General features: G+C 36.7%; 1 protein-coding gene across 5 annotated transcripts in view; it reads right to left on the minus strand.

Moving 5' to 3' along the window:
* LOC122711607 (band 4.1-like protein 4) overlaps nt 1-9,812 on the minus strand; it is a 66,781-nt gene extending 56,969 nt beyond the window's left edge. For 2 of the 5 annotated variants that reach the window (XM_043930555.1, XM_043930551.1), the window contains exon 1: nt 9,177-9,812. The gene's annotated coding sequence lies outside the window, so the exon portion shown is untranslated. Of the gene's footprint in view, nt 1-7,621; nt 7,734-7,885; nt 8,581-9,176 lie in introns of all 5 variants that reach the window. The other 3 variants (XM_043930552.1, XM_043930553.1, XM_043930554.1) reach the window with 3 other exon arrangements.
* Between the last annotated feature and the right edge of the window lie 2,404 nt (nt 9,813-12,216).

Here is a 12,216-nt window from a genome sequence, read left to right on the forward strand (position 1 = left end):
AGAGTTCAATAGAGGTTGAACGAAACCAATTAAAATTGTCCCGTACAATGAGTGAATAAATGGGCGAATTAACTAATTCCTTTGAACCTAAGGGGATTAGGCGTCCACCGCGGCAATGGAATAATGAAACGCTAACGAATCGCAAAAGCGACAACGATTCGTGCGACTGGTCGAAAAGAAAACTTGCTCGTTAATCAGTCAGCAGGAGAATATTGGCCCGATCTGATCGTTAATCAGACGGATATCTATCTCCACGAGATCTTTGAACGGGGCACGTTTGTGCGACTAATAGAGTCGACTCCACGCGAAGCAACGGGAACAAAACGAGAGAAAAGAAGGAACGAGGTGGCGTGGAATGGAGAAAGGAGGACACGGAACGAAGGTGGAATTATCTACATCTCTGTCCCGACTGTCGTCGAGGAAGACGCGTGTATAAGAGCGGAACGATCGGGTTTGGTGCAATTGATTTCGTGATTTATGACATCCAGGCAAGCGAGAAAGATTGACAGTCGCCAGAAGAGTTGCGTTTTAATCGATTTCACGTCCGATCGAATTTTTCGCTCCGAGTTTCGAGACCTTCTTGCTATTATTTGTTTCTTTCTTTCTCAAACAAAGAGACCAATGAGAAAATTAGAATATCTTTTAGAGACAATCAGAAAACGAGAAATTGAATTTGATCGTCTCGTCATCGATATACGAGTCATTTGAGGAATTACAATTGAAGTATTCCACGAATTTTTCAATATTCTCTTATCAGACTGTTCTTAGCTCGAATCGAATAAAATAACATTCACTTTGCCCGATTAAAAATGCATTTAATGAAGAAAGTTGAGACTTATTCTGTCTCAAAAAGAACGTGCCTCGAAAAACAATTAACTCGACGAATCTCAGGGAAATTCCACGCAGAAATGACAGCCGAGCACACGAAAAGTGAACGAGGTTGGCTCTCGAAGGTGGAGAACTGCTTCCATCCCATTAAGATACGAGCGTGCGCTCGTGCTAAGCACGATAAATTATCTACAATGCAAATTTCTACGGTGCACAAATCCCGAAACGGTCCGCTTCATCGACGCCCGTTCGTTTTAAGCGTATCGAGTTAATTTATGCACGCCCCTTTCCCGCGCGTAATTGCCACGCTATGACCATTATTTACATAACAAGTTTAAGCAACAAACACCGTGGCGACGCGGATGTAAAATCCTTAGGGCCCTCGCATTTTAATTTCCTGGTTCCAAATGGTTGCCGACCCGAATGGGCTAAAAACATGAACTGTGAAACATCGAGAACATCGACTATTGAAATTTGAACCGCGTGTAAGAATCTTGGGACAAGCTCTGTCTTGTCTTGTAGCTGAGAAGAAAAGCCAACGAGATGGAATGATACGAGTATCGCGAATAAATCGAGCGAAACAACTTGGAGAGAAAGAGAGAGGAAGAAATTGGAGAGAGGAAGAAATTGAAAAAAGGAAAATGAAAGTTTTGCTCCGTATTAGATTTAATCCTCTGAAGAATTTCATTTAGAAATGTTCACGAAAGATGATATCGAATACTAATTTAAATGATACAATATTACGATGTTACGTGTAGGAATGATATATGATACTAGGGGATTTATTAACGTATAATCGTTTGATAAAGAAAGATGATGAATCTGTGGATAATAATGTAACTTGTGGCAATTCTAATGATCTGAAAATAATGTAAAATGCATAATATAAACCGTTTAGAAACTAATTATAAGTACAACGTACTCGCACAACCGGATACTCGTGTGAATAAATGGACGTTTGTCTCCGTATGGGGTCATATAAATGGAGTTCTACTGTAATTGCTTGGAAGGTAATGTAAAGATGCAAAGATACGATTATGGTACAATGCATAGCCTGTAGTGAAGCGGCAATAAACCTCTTACAACAAATTTCTTATAATGTAGATATTTAGCACGAGAGTATGCGAATAAGTCTTCCAAAATGACCTATCTATCTAAGAATAAATTTTCATTCTTCGCTTGGGTGGAAAAATCATTCTTTCGAGATCTTTTTTTAAAAATTCTCGTGTATGCTCAAATAGAGTTTAAGAGCTTGAACGTTCGTAATTTGAAAATAAAATTCGAGATTTTTTATTTTTCATCGGAGGCCGTTAAGCAACTATTGTCTCACGGAGTAATAATTATTGTTTTACTCTCGATTTGACGCGCGTCTTAAAAACACGTACACACGCGCAATCGTACAAACTACAATTCGCTCTTACAAAACAAAAGGCGATGCATTGAATTAAAAGATGATTTTATCGAGTTTGAACAGCATTGTGTGCTGATCAAGCAGACGGTCACAAATTTATTTTCAACACCTCGAGTCGCCGTGCACGTTTCCTGATGGCGTCTGAAAAATCGTAAACAGCTCGGTATCCACAGCTCGGCTACCCGTCTGTACCGTTAGCTCATAGTTCCGACGTAACATCTCGAATACGATTGCCTGCCTCTATTCGACGCGCGCTCGGCAACGCACGTGTATGTACGCGCAAATATTATACGAGCGGCTACCACTTAAAATACCTTCGATTATATTCGAGATATACCTGTTGGCACGCATCTCTATACTTTGGCCAGGCCGCGAAAAATCTGTAATGATATAATAGTAATTTTTATATCTTCGAGTTTTAACTAATTAGAACTAACAAGCTCGATACAAAAAGAATACGATACGAGATTTCTAATGGTCAAGAATGTATGATAATACGAATAAATAAATGAAGAGACGAAAACTTTTTTATCCCTTTTTTTTTTGGAGCAAAAACAAAAGCAAGTGGATTTCCTTTCTTATTTTACCAACCTCCTACATATTCTCGAAATTTTGCCACTTCAATCGAAGATGAACTTTGTTACTATTCTATTATATATAAATACAAAGTTTCGATCAATTAATAATTTCTCTGGCCATATTTATAGATCGATCTTGTATTTTAAAACTAACTAATTCCAAAGATATATAATACATTTTCGCTGGCCGGAACTTTCGAACGAATCATTTTTCAACGAAACTCCCTTAACCCCGTTTCAAATCGAAACGCCTACGTTCCCCGCGACACAATACACCCTTCACGGAATCCATTTACCAACACATGGAAAGGAGGCACACCATTATTGCAATTCAAGCAGAACATATCCAGGATACGGTACCTCATTGTCTCGGGCTATTTATATCCACGTCGCTATTAGTGTAGGTCAGGGTGATGCACGACCGAACGAGCCGATTAAAAAGCGAAGGTAGCCAACTGCGTACACCTCGAAAAGGATCCAAGGGTGTACTGATAAATGTACCAGCGCGCGGGCGAGAGTAAATCATCGAAGAACTTCTTTACCCGGTCGGCCGCCACGTCGGTGCAATTTAAATATTTAAACTCATTAAGTCCGGCGCAAAATTACTCCGCGAGCCTCCTCCAGCTGTTTCACGATCCATCCCGATTTATGCGTTTCAATCGTGGCCATTTGCAATTGAATATTTCTCTTTCCTTCGTTTCAAAATGTTTGTCGAGGAAGAGATGTTTGAAACGATGATTTTAACCGATATGAATTGTTCCGACAATTCGCGTTAGATTAGAATTGAAGAATTCTTTTAACTTCGACTATTCTTAAAGAATGGAGTAAATCAAACGATAAGTTAAATCATCTTATTTAAATGAGAAACCAACCTATCACGAAAAACTATGATTTGGTGATTACACGAAAATTGTGTAAAATATAAAAATCGTCGAAATAATCGTAAAACACATCTATTCGATCAATTCGTGATCTATATAGATCATTTGAGCCAATCTCTTAAATATCTTCTTTCGAGAAAACTGCCACAATTCTTCCAATATTTAGACGTCATTAATATAAACTCCCTCGATATATCACGTCACAAGGAAAAAGCTTCGCGTCTTCCCCATTAATTACGCGCATAATCCGATTTAAAAGGGGAGGGGGAAAAAGTGGTCCATCTCTTTCATAATTAGCTCCGGTACACGCGGAGTAGTCGCGGATCGAATCGAAAAACGACCGTTTCGTTGCCAGTAGGAGGGCCATTCTTCTCTCCATTCCCCAACCCCTGCCTCCCCCTCCCCCTCTCAATTCCAAACTGAAAACAAAAATCGCGCGCAAACGTTGGCCGGTGAAGCGTGCAATATATCAAGCCTTGAAAAGAATGTCTCTACGCTCGACGAATCGCTAAGAAAATTAATGGCTCGTGCTTTGCATTCTCTAGAGAAGTTTTAAATGCCGGTATATATCCTTTCTCATCTCCAAGAGAGTATATAACCTTCCTAAGGTTCTGGAGCCGAGCTAACACGCGGACTCTACTCCTGGGTTCGGCCGCCGCCGAACACCCATCCTTGCCTCGCGTCCTTCTTCTAGCGTGGCTCGCGCCATCGTCTACGATCGTCGCGCGGTTTTGTGAACGTGTTCACGTATTATTCATTAGCTGACGCTGTTCACCGCTGTCACACCGCCTGATGAATTATTTTATTCGTTCGTACACGCAGCGCGTACAACACGCCATTCGATGTCGAATCCTAATCGAACACGGCTGGAGATTTGCTGCGGTTTCACGTTCAACGGCGATAAGTTATTGTGTTTGAACGATTGGATTTTTGCGAAACGTATATACCGTGGGATTGGCGGGATTTCGAACGGATATTGAGAAATTTTATTGTCGGGGAATTGTTGATTGAATTTTAATCGCGCGCGTTTCAAAAGAGTTCGTTTCAGAGTGACGATTTTAAATCTTTTGGTTAAAATTTGGTCTTGGGATTGGGAGTGGAAGAGACAAAATTTTGTGTGGAGATATGTATATATATATTTATATATACATATGTACATAAGAAATAATAATAATTATTGAGTAACTTATTAATTATTGAGTATGGATAATTCATTTATGAAAAGTAATTTTGAAATGGAATATTATAAGATCTTGTTCTGTCCCTATATGCAATTCTTAGAAATATCTTCTATCATTTTAACGAATGAAATTAATCGATTAATTAAACCAATGAATCGATTCAAGTGACTACAATTAAGTATTAAAATCGAACGAATCAATGAACTGATCTAACCTAACCTAATATGAAGATCATCGATTAAATTAAACAAGACAAAAACTATTTAACGTTAATATTATTCTTTTGTCTACTTGGATCAAAATATTAATTAGATTTCAATTTTGAAGGAAATGATCTTTTACAATTCATCGAAAGAATAATCTGATTTGTAATAAGTTCTATTATAAAACTGAATTAATATAATGAAAATAAACAATTACGTTTCTGTCTAATAAAATACAATACAATAGGAATATCCTAACTAATTAATTCGTTAGAATAGAAAATCTCCTTTGTTATCCGAATACAATAATTTCTCTTCACGATAATTCAATAAGATAAATTTAACGAGAAATAAAATACAAATTTTACTCGTGCCACGAATTTGATTTATTACACTCGAATTCATCCGCAAGATAATTTTCCACTGTATTAATTTCATCAGAGAGAGAGAAAAAAGAGGAAATCAAGTTTTCAGCAATCGTGGAAAAAATCCATCATGTTAACAAGAATCTGATAATTCTAATATCAAACCAACATTCCCGATAGCTTGTCCATTTCCATCCTTATATAATAAATCTCTCGCGTATGATTAAGAAATCGGTACGAACCGTAACGAACTATTAAAATTCCTTCTTAAGAGGCAACGTATTAATTCAGATATTATCACCCGATACCCGACCCTAATCAATCAGCCATCACCGCTGTTGACACCTCGTTATCCTGATCATCTACTACCAGTACTTACTTTCCTCTCCAACGAAACACGCCTACGCTCCGAAACGTGACTATCCACACACCAACCCTACCACCACCATTCCTCGATATATAAACCTTCCTTTTTCTCTTTTTTCTTTCTTTCTTTTTTTCTTTTTTTTACGCAATAATCACACGGAAATCAGGATCACGTGGTCGGCTATCGTATTTTCCCGGTGGTAAGCAAACGGTGATTGTTTCCCGTTTCACGTATGCAGGGACGGGGACTTTCGATAAGACGTCCATGGTGGACGACAAGTCGGCTACGTGAGAAGGTCAAGAGACCAAGGTGCCACCTTTTGTGTCCTCGTGTCGCGTTGAAAAATGGTCGTTCGAATGTGCCGAACTGTGGCGGGTGCCGTTGAACCCTCGCGAGAGGCGGCCGCGCGGTGCGTTGCATCGGAGAGAAACAGGTTTCGTATCCAGAATCCCTGAATCAGAGCCAGGGATAATAGAAACCGACGGGGCTTAGCAAATTAGCCATACGGTTGGCCCTTGTTGAGGAATTAATCGGAACAAGCCTGCCTTGCTCGATTAACGCGTCTGTTTGCTATTCGACCGTGACACGATACCCTTCGAGAAAAAGAAAGAAAAAGAAGAGAAATGAGAAGGACAGATAACAGAGAAGATTTATTCGAGCCGATCCGTTCTTCGATACGCGAAATAAACGGCAACCGTTCCGTCAACCGACGTCACACGATTATTACTTTTGTGCCCGATCGTTACGACCAAGTCGTTAAACGAAAACAAGCTTCTCCGAAGAAGCTGATACAGTTAACCGATACGAAACTGCAATTTCGTGTGTAAATATCTGTGCCTCGTTGCCCTCCATTCCCCTCTTAGCTCTCCTTTTTTTATATTTTCTGAATTTCATTTATTCCGCAATTTTATTTATTCCGAAGGTTTATGCGATTCGTAATGGAGATCCCTCGAATGATCGACGAATAACGGTCGTTAAACAACAGGGGAATAAAAATGGAAACGTTCGAGTTTAACGAGAACAACAAGGATCGTGCGTGTCGTCTAATTAGTCCCGACGAGAGTTTCGCGCGGCAAAACGAACGAATGGACGAAAGTCGTTGCTTGACTTGTTGTTCGAGACGCGTTTCCGGTTTAATCGCATCCCCTACGTGGACGGAAGAGGATTCTGTTGGCTTACTTATTTTATCCGCCTGCAACTATCCGGGAAAATAAGCGCGGCCGTAACACAGCCCCATAATTGGTGCTTACGGTTAATAGCCTATTGTCTACCGTGGAGAAGCGGGAAAAATGTTTCATTTATCCGAGACGTTTTCAGAAGTCGGATCGGAAGGAACGCGAGCGTCGACGATACGTTTCGGAATACAATACAAAGTGCGCTCTCGTCCCACATTAAGCATTCGTCGATCGGCTTTAAGGAGGCATTAAATTATACCGACGATAAATATTTCCCGTGGCCGGCCCTCTATCGCTCTCCTCGATAAGACAAAGGGAAGGTATACACCGTGACGGAGGGAATACTATTACATTCAATAAAAACGATCTTCGATTTTCCTCCTCGATTATAAACAAACTGCAAAATACCGCGCGGTGAATGGAATCAAATTGAAACGAACAAAAGATCCGTTTAAATACCTCGATGCTTTATATTCGACGCTGAACGTTGAAAAAACAAAAGCGTTTCATCGTGGATAATAACAAACAATCGAAACGAATCGAATAAAAAAAACAAGATCGAGGATAACGTTGAATAAGAGAAGACGAGAGAGAGAGAGAGAGAGAGAGAGAAAAAGTTCAATGGTACGCACCTTGACCGCGAAAACTCAGATCCCAGATCGAAGGCACGCTGTCGCCGCGTTGATCGATGCAGCACGTCTCGTTGGAAGGGTCATCACACTTCCGGTGTGTTCGGGGATCCACCTGAGAGGATCCACAAAAATTATCCCCACGAAACGCGCGCGCACGAGTCACGACGCGTATAAATTTTCAATCTCGAGTTATAAATATATACGAAAAACCGAGAAGAGGAAAAAACACGTAGGAGCGTGAAACTGAACAAAAAAACTGTGTACCAGCGATGGAATACGATGAAATGGTGCGTCGTCGTTGCTCACTGGACGCGCGTGAACCGATCGACACGGTGCTGGTGCGTGCACTGTGACATGTCAGGTGGTGATTTTCGTCTGTCGGGCCGAACTCGACGGGAACTGGTCGCGACTTGAACTGACCGCGCAGCGAGAACCGACGCGGAGGAAGGAAGTCGGGATCGGTGATCGATGACACCGGTATGGATTAGAGCACGGCGTGCGTGTGTATGGTGGCGTGTGTCAGGAAAGGAAGAAGAGCGGATCCAAGCGAGCGGAGAGAGCGAGCGAGGAACGGCGGGGATCAGGGCAGTGGCTTGGCTCGGATCAGACTGAGCCGAGTCAACCGAAGGATTCAGATGTGCCTTTACCTTGCGCGCCTTCCTTTCCTTTCCTTTACCTTTCCTTCGCCACGCGTTTCATCTCGCTCGCGCGCGCGGACGTCTCGTGCTGTTCACTCTGTTAATCGTGATAGCGTGGACAGTGACGTAGGCTCCGCCACTCGGGACTCTTCCCTCGACCGTTTCCCCTCGGCTCCTCCTTCGTAACCCAACGAAATTGCGGCTCGTCACGCGACCACCGAAACCTTTTCAACGCCGATTGTTGCTTGGTTAAGCTGTTGCGATTATACCGGTCGATCCCGGTGGCGGCCTCGGATCGATGGTACAAATTTTCGTGGGGACCTGTTGCCGGAATCGAATGATAATTGGCCAGGTCGGTGGGGAGAGAATAGTTAATGCGATATTTATTGGCAAGAGATATTCGAACGATTAACCGTATAATTTTTAAATTTTCATCACTCGTGGATGATCAATTTCATTCGCATTTGTTGTCACGAATTCTTTGTACGATTATGCTTCATTTTCGATCAAATTTTAATTCAAAATCACGTGCGTTTGATGTAGAGAATTTTTTGTGAATAATTCAAAGATTATAAATAAATTAAGAATCTTTCAAAATCAAATCGCAAAATATTAATAATATAATCTCTTATATGATCGAAATATACCAGATTAATAATAAAAATAAAAAAGAAAGCTCGTATAAATAAAAAATTTATATATAGTTAAAATATATAAAAGTTATCTTTTTTAAGTCTTCTATTTAATAAAAATAAGATATTCTATTAATAAAAAGAATTATAACTATAATTTTTGAAATATAACTAAAAATACAATTGAAACCTTTCGTGCCCATACATTTACAGAGAAAGGATACGGCACTGCGTGTAAGCACAGCATAGCGAAGAGCGTCTGTCCCTCTCCCAACCGCTACTCACCTTCCTCTGTTGAGGACCTCGGCCTCGTGCCCACCATTCTTCCTAATACTTTGGTACACGACACAGAGAAAGAAGCCATATAAAAAGGTGCTGCTTCATAATGCCCATGCAATCAAGTTGACTTCCTAAAAATAAAAGAAAACGTGCGATACGAATTAAAAGCAAACAAAAAAAAAAAAAAAAAAAAAGGAGGGAAAGAGAAGTAAAACAGAAAAGGCTCCCTTTAAATCGTTCAACATTGAACCACTTTTCTGAATGATATATTACCGTTATTACCGTATTATCTCGTTTCAAAAGGTTTTTTTATACTCGAATCGCGAAAGTGGATAGAAAAATCCAAGAATTTATTTGCTATGAAACAGAAAAGTAAATTGACGCGAGAGCGTCCTATTTAAAACAGGTGTTACAAGTGCATGTTTCGCCCAACAACCGTGGCGCTTTCAAACGATACTAGTGTTTCTTCGTAAATGTTTATTATGAATTTCGAATACTAATGATATTTATTAGAATTACGTATTTATTTATAATGAATGGTTTTATTTTTCAATTTCATATTCAATCACTACATTGAAATCTTTTATGCAACAACTGTTTTATTATATTTTATGAAAAAATATCAGATTAAAAGACATCAGTATCTTTCTATTAAAGAAATTATAAAAACTATTTACTTAAAGATTATTATAAAAACTACTCGTATTGATAATAAAAAAAAAGTATCATTAAATTAATAAACAAATTTTAATGATACTAAATTTTCTATAATATTACTGTTACTGAACTTATAAGAGAACAAATATGAAAATATATTATATTAATGTTAATGTCATATATTTTATAATTTTTTTATTAAAAACTGAAAGTATCTATATATATTTTTTATATTAAAGATAGAAAACTATTGAAGTTTTGAAAGAAAAATGATGAAAATATTCATCAATATCCCATAATTCATCTATAATCATCCATTACAACAGCAAATAATGAAAGAAGGATAAAATTAATTGGAAAACTGACTATCAGTGCCATCTCTTGAATTGCAAAAACATTTACCTATCAAACCTTACCATTCAAGAGATGGCGCTGACGTTCAATTTTTGATTCACTCTACTTTATCTGCTCAGAATAACATCATTTATGTATATAATTTGTTTATAAAAAGGAAAATTAATTAATTTTTAATTTCTACATGTTTTGATATTAATTATCTTCTTTCCAGATAATTCTATTTTTCCTAATTAATCGATTAATTCTGTTTTTAAGCATATTATTTTTCTTTTAAAAATAATTCCTTGAATTATTTAAAAATAACTTATCGTTATAAAGAATATTTAATTAAAAAATGGCAAAAATACGATTAAAAACATAATATTTTATTTAATAATCAATTCATGCTTTAGAGATCTGCAATATCGACAAAATTTATAAAATTTATAAAAATTATTTATCTGAATTCTATGAAATATGATTGTTTTCGAATAAGATACAAATTATTACTGATTCATTTCACTCTTACTAAAACACTAACAATTATTCATAGCATGATAATATTTTACCAACAAAAGATAAATGAAATCAGTATCAAATTTTAAATCGATTATAATGAATCGCGAATATCCATAAACTGATTGATCTATACCGTATTTATATCTAATCAAACTTTTATAAACTTACGTTTTTTTAATAGAATAATGCCATTATCACATTTTCTATTCCATTTCTATCCTTCTTACATTATTTGCTCTATTTGTCTATATTTGCTGAATGATTATAATTTTATTCTTAAACGATATATCATAAGTTTCAAAAATCAAAATGAAAAAGTACAAATAACGTAATAAATCCTAAAAAAATCCTATTCTAATCTAAATCGCGTGCGCAGCCAATTAGCTCATAATATTTTCTATAAAATTTATAATCGTATCCGTGATACAATTATGAATCATATAGCAAATAATAATGATTTTCCAGGTCTCACCGCGTGGAGGTTGCTGCGAATTGGAGACCCACCCTATCCACGGTCCCATCCATCCTCCTTCGCGGAAAAAATTATTAGAAATCAATCATAAACCTTCCTTTTGATGTAGCTTTGCAAAACGTTCGATCTTTGATCGTTGTGCAAAACAAACAGCAAAAAGAATTCTAAGAAAATCGACGCGACAAGCTAAACCTGCAAATAAAAATAAAATTGTATCGTACATAACTCTACACGAGACACATTATTTGTGTTATGTATATCAACAATATTTTATTCATAATATAAAAAATTCATATTCATATAAATATAAAAATATAATTACGAAATAAAATACAAAAAAATGAAATGTAATTCACACAGAGTTATTACATAAACATCACCATTTTAATATCAATACTACAATTTATTAAGCATACACATACACATATATTCTACTTTAAGCAATTTTTACAGCAGCAATTCTACAAGCCATCTACTAATATTCCACTTATATATATTAAATTTACAAGATTTCACTTAAATTTAACTTAAAAACTAAACTTAAAAATATCCTAATTATAAATATAATTTAATATGATCCTTAATGAACGTCAAAATAGTTTCATCTAAATCTAAAAATCTTTGTAATCCTTACTTACTAAACTACGTTACAAATATATTCTTTCCCTGCCTACAAAAAAACAATAATTTCATAAAATAAAAATAACTAAAAGAGAAAAAATCTCAACAAAGGAAGGAGGAGGCAGAAGAAGATTATATGAAATACAAGTATCCTTTATTGATTCTGCATTGATTCCACACTAATCTCTGAAACAAATTAAACTACAAATAATTAATAAAGTTCCGTAAGATGTAAGTACTCATTAATTAATGATACAGTTAGGTATACTTTATAGTATACTTATTTGAAATAAATAATGCTTCCGAGAGATAATAAACCTGAAACAAATTTATTCATACATTATTCATTATTCATACATTATTCATACATTAGTATAAAAAAATATATAAAAATATTAAAAAGAATATTTAAAAAAAAAAATGAATCTAATATAATGAACA

The sequence above is a fragment of the Apis laboriosa genome, unplaced genomic scaffold (assembly GCF_014066325.1).
Source record: "Apis laboriosa isolate Shangri-la unplaced genomic scaffold, ASM1406632v1 scaffold173_cov153, whole genome shotgun sequence".
Taxonomy (NCBI): domain Eukaryota; kingdom Metazoa; phylum Arthropoda; class Insecta; order Hymenoptera; family Apidae; genus Apis; species Apis laboriosa.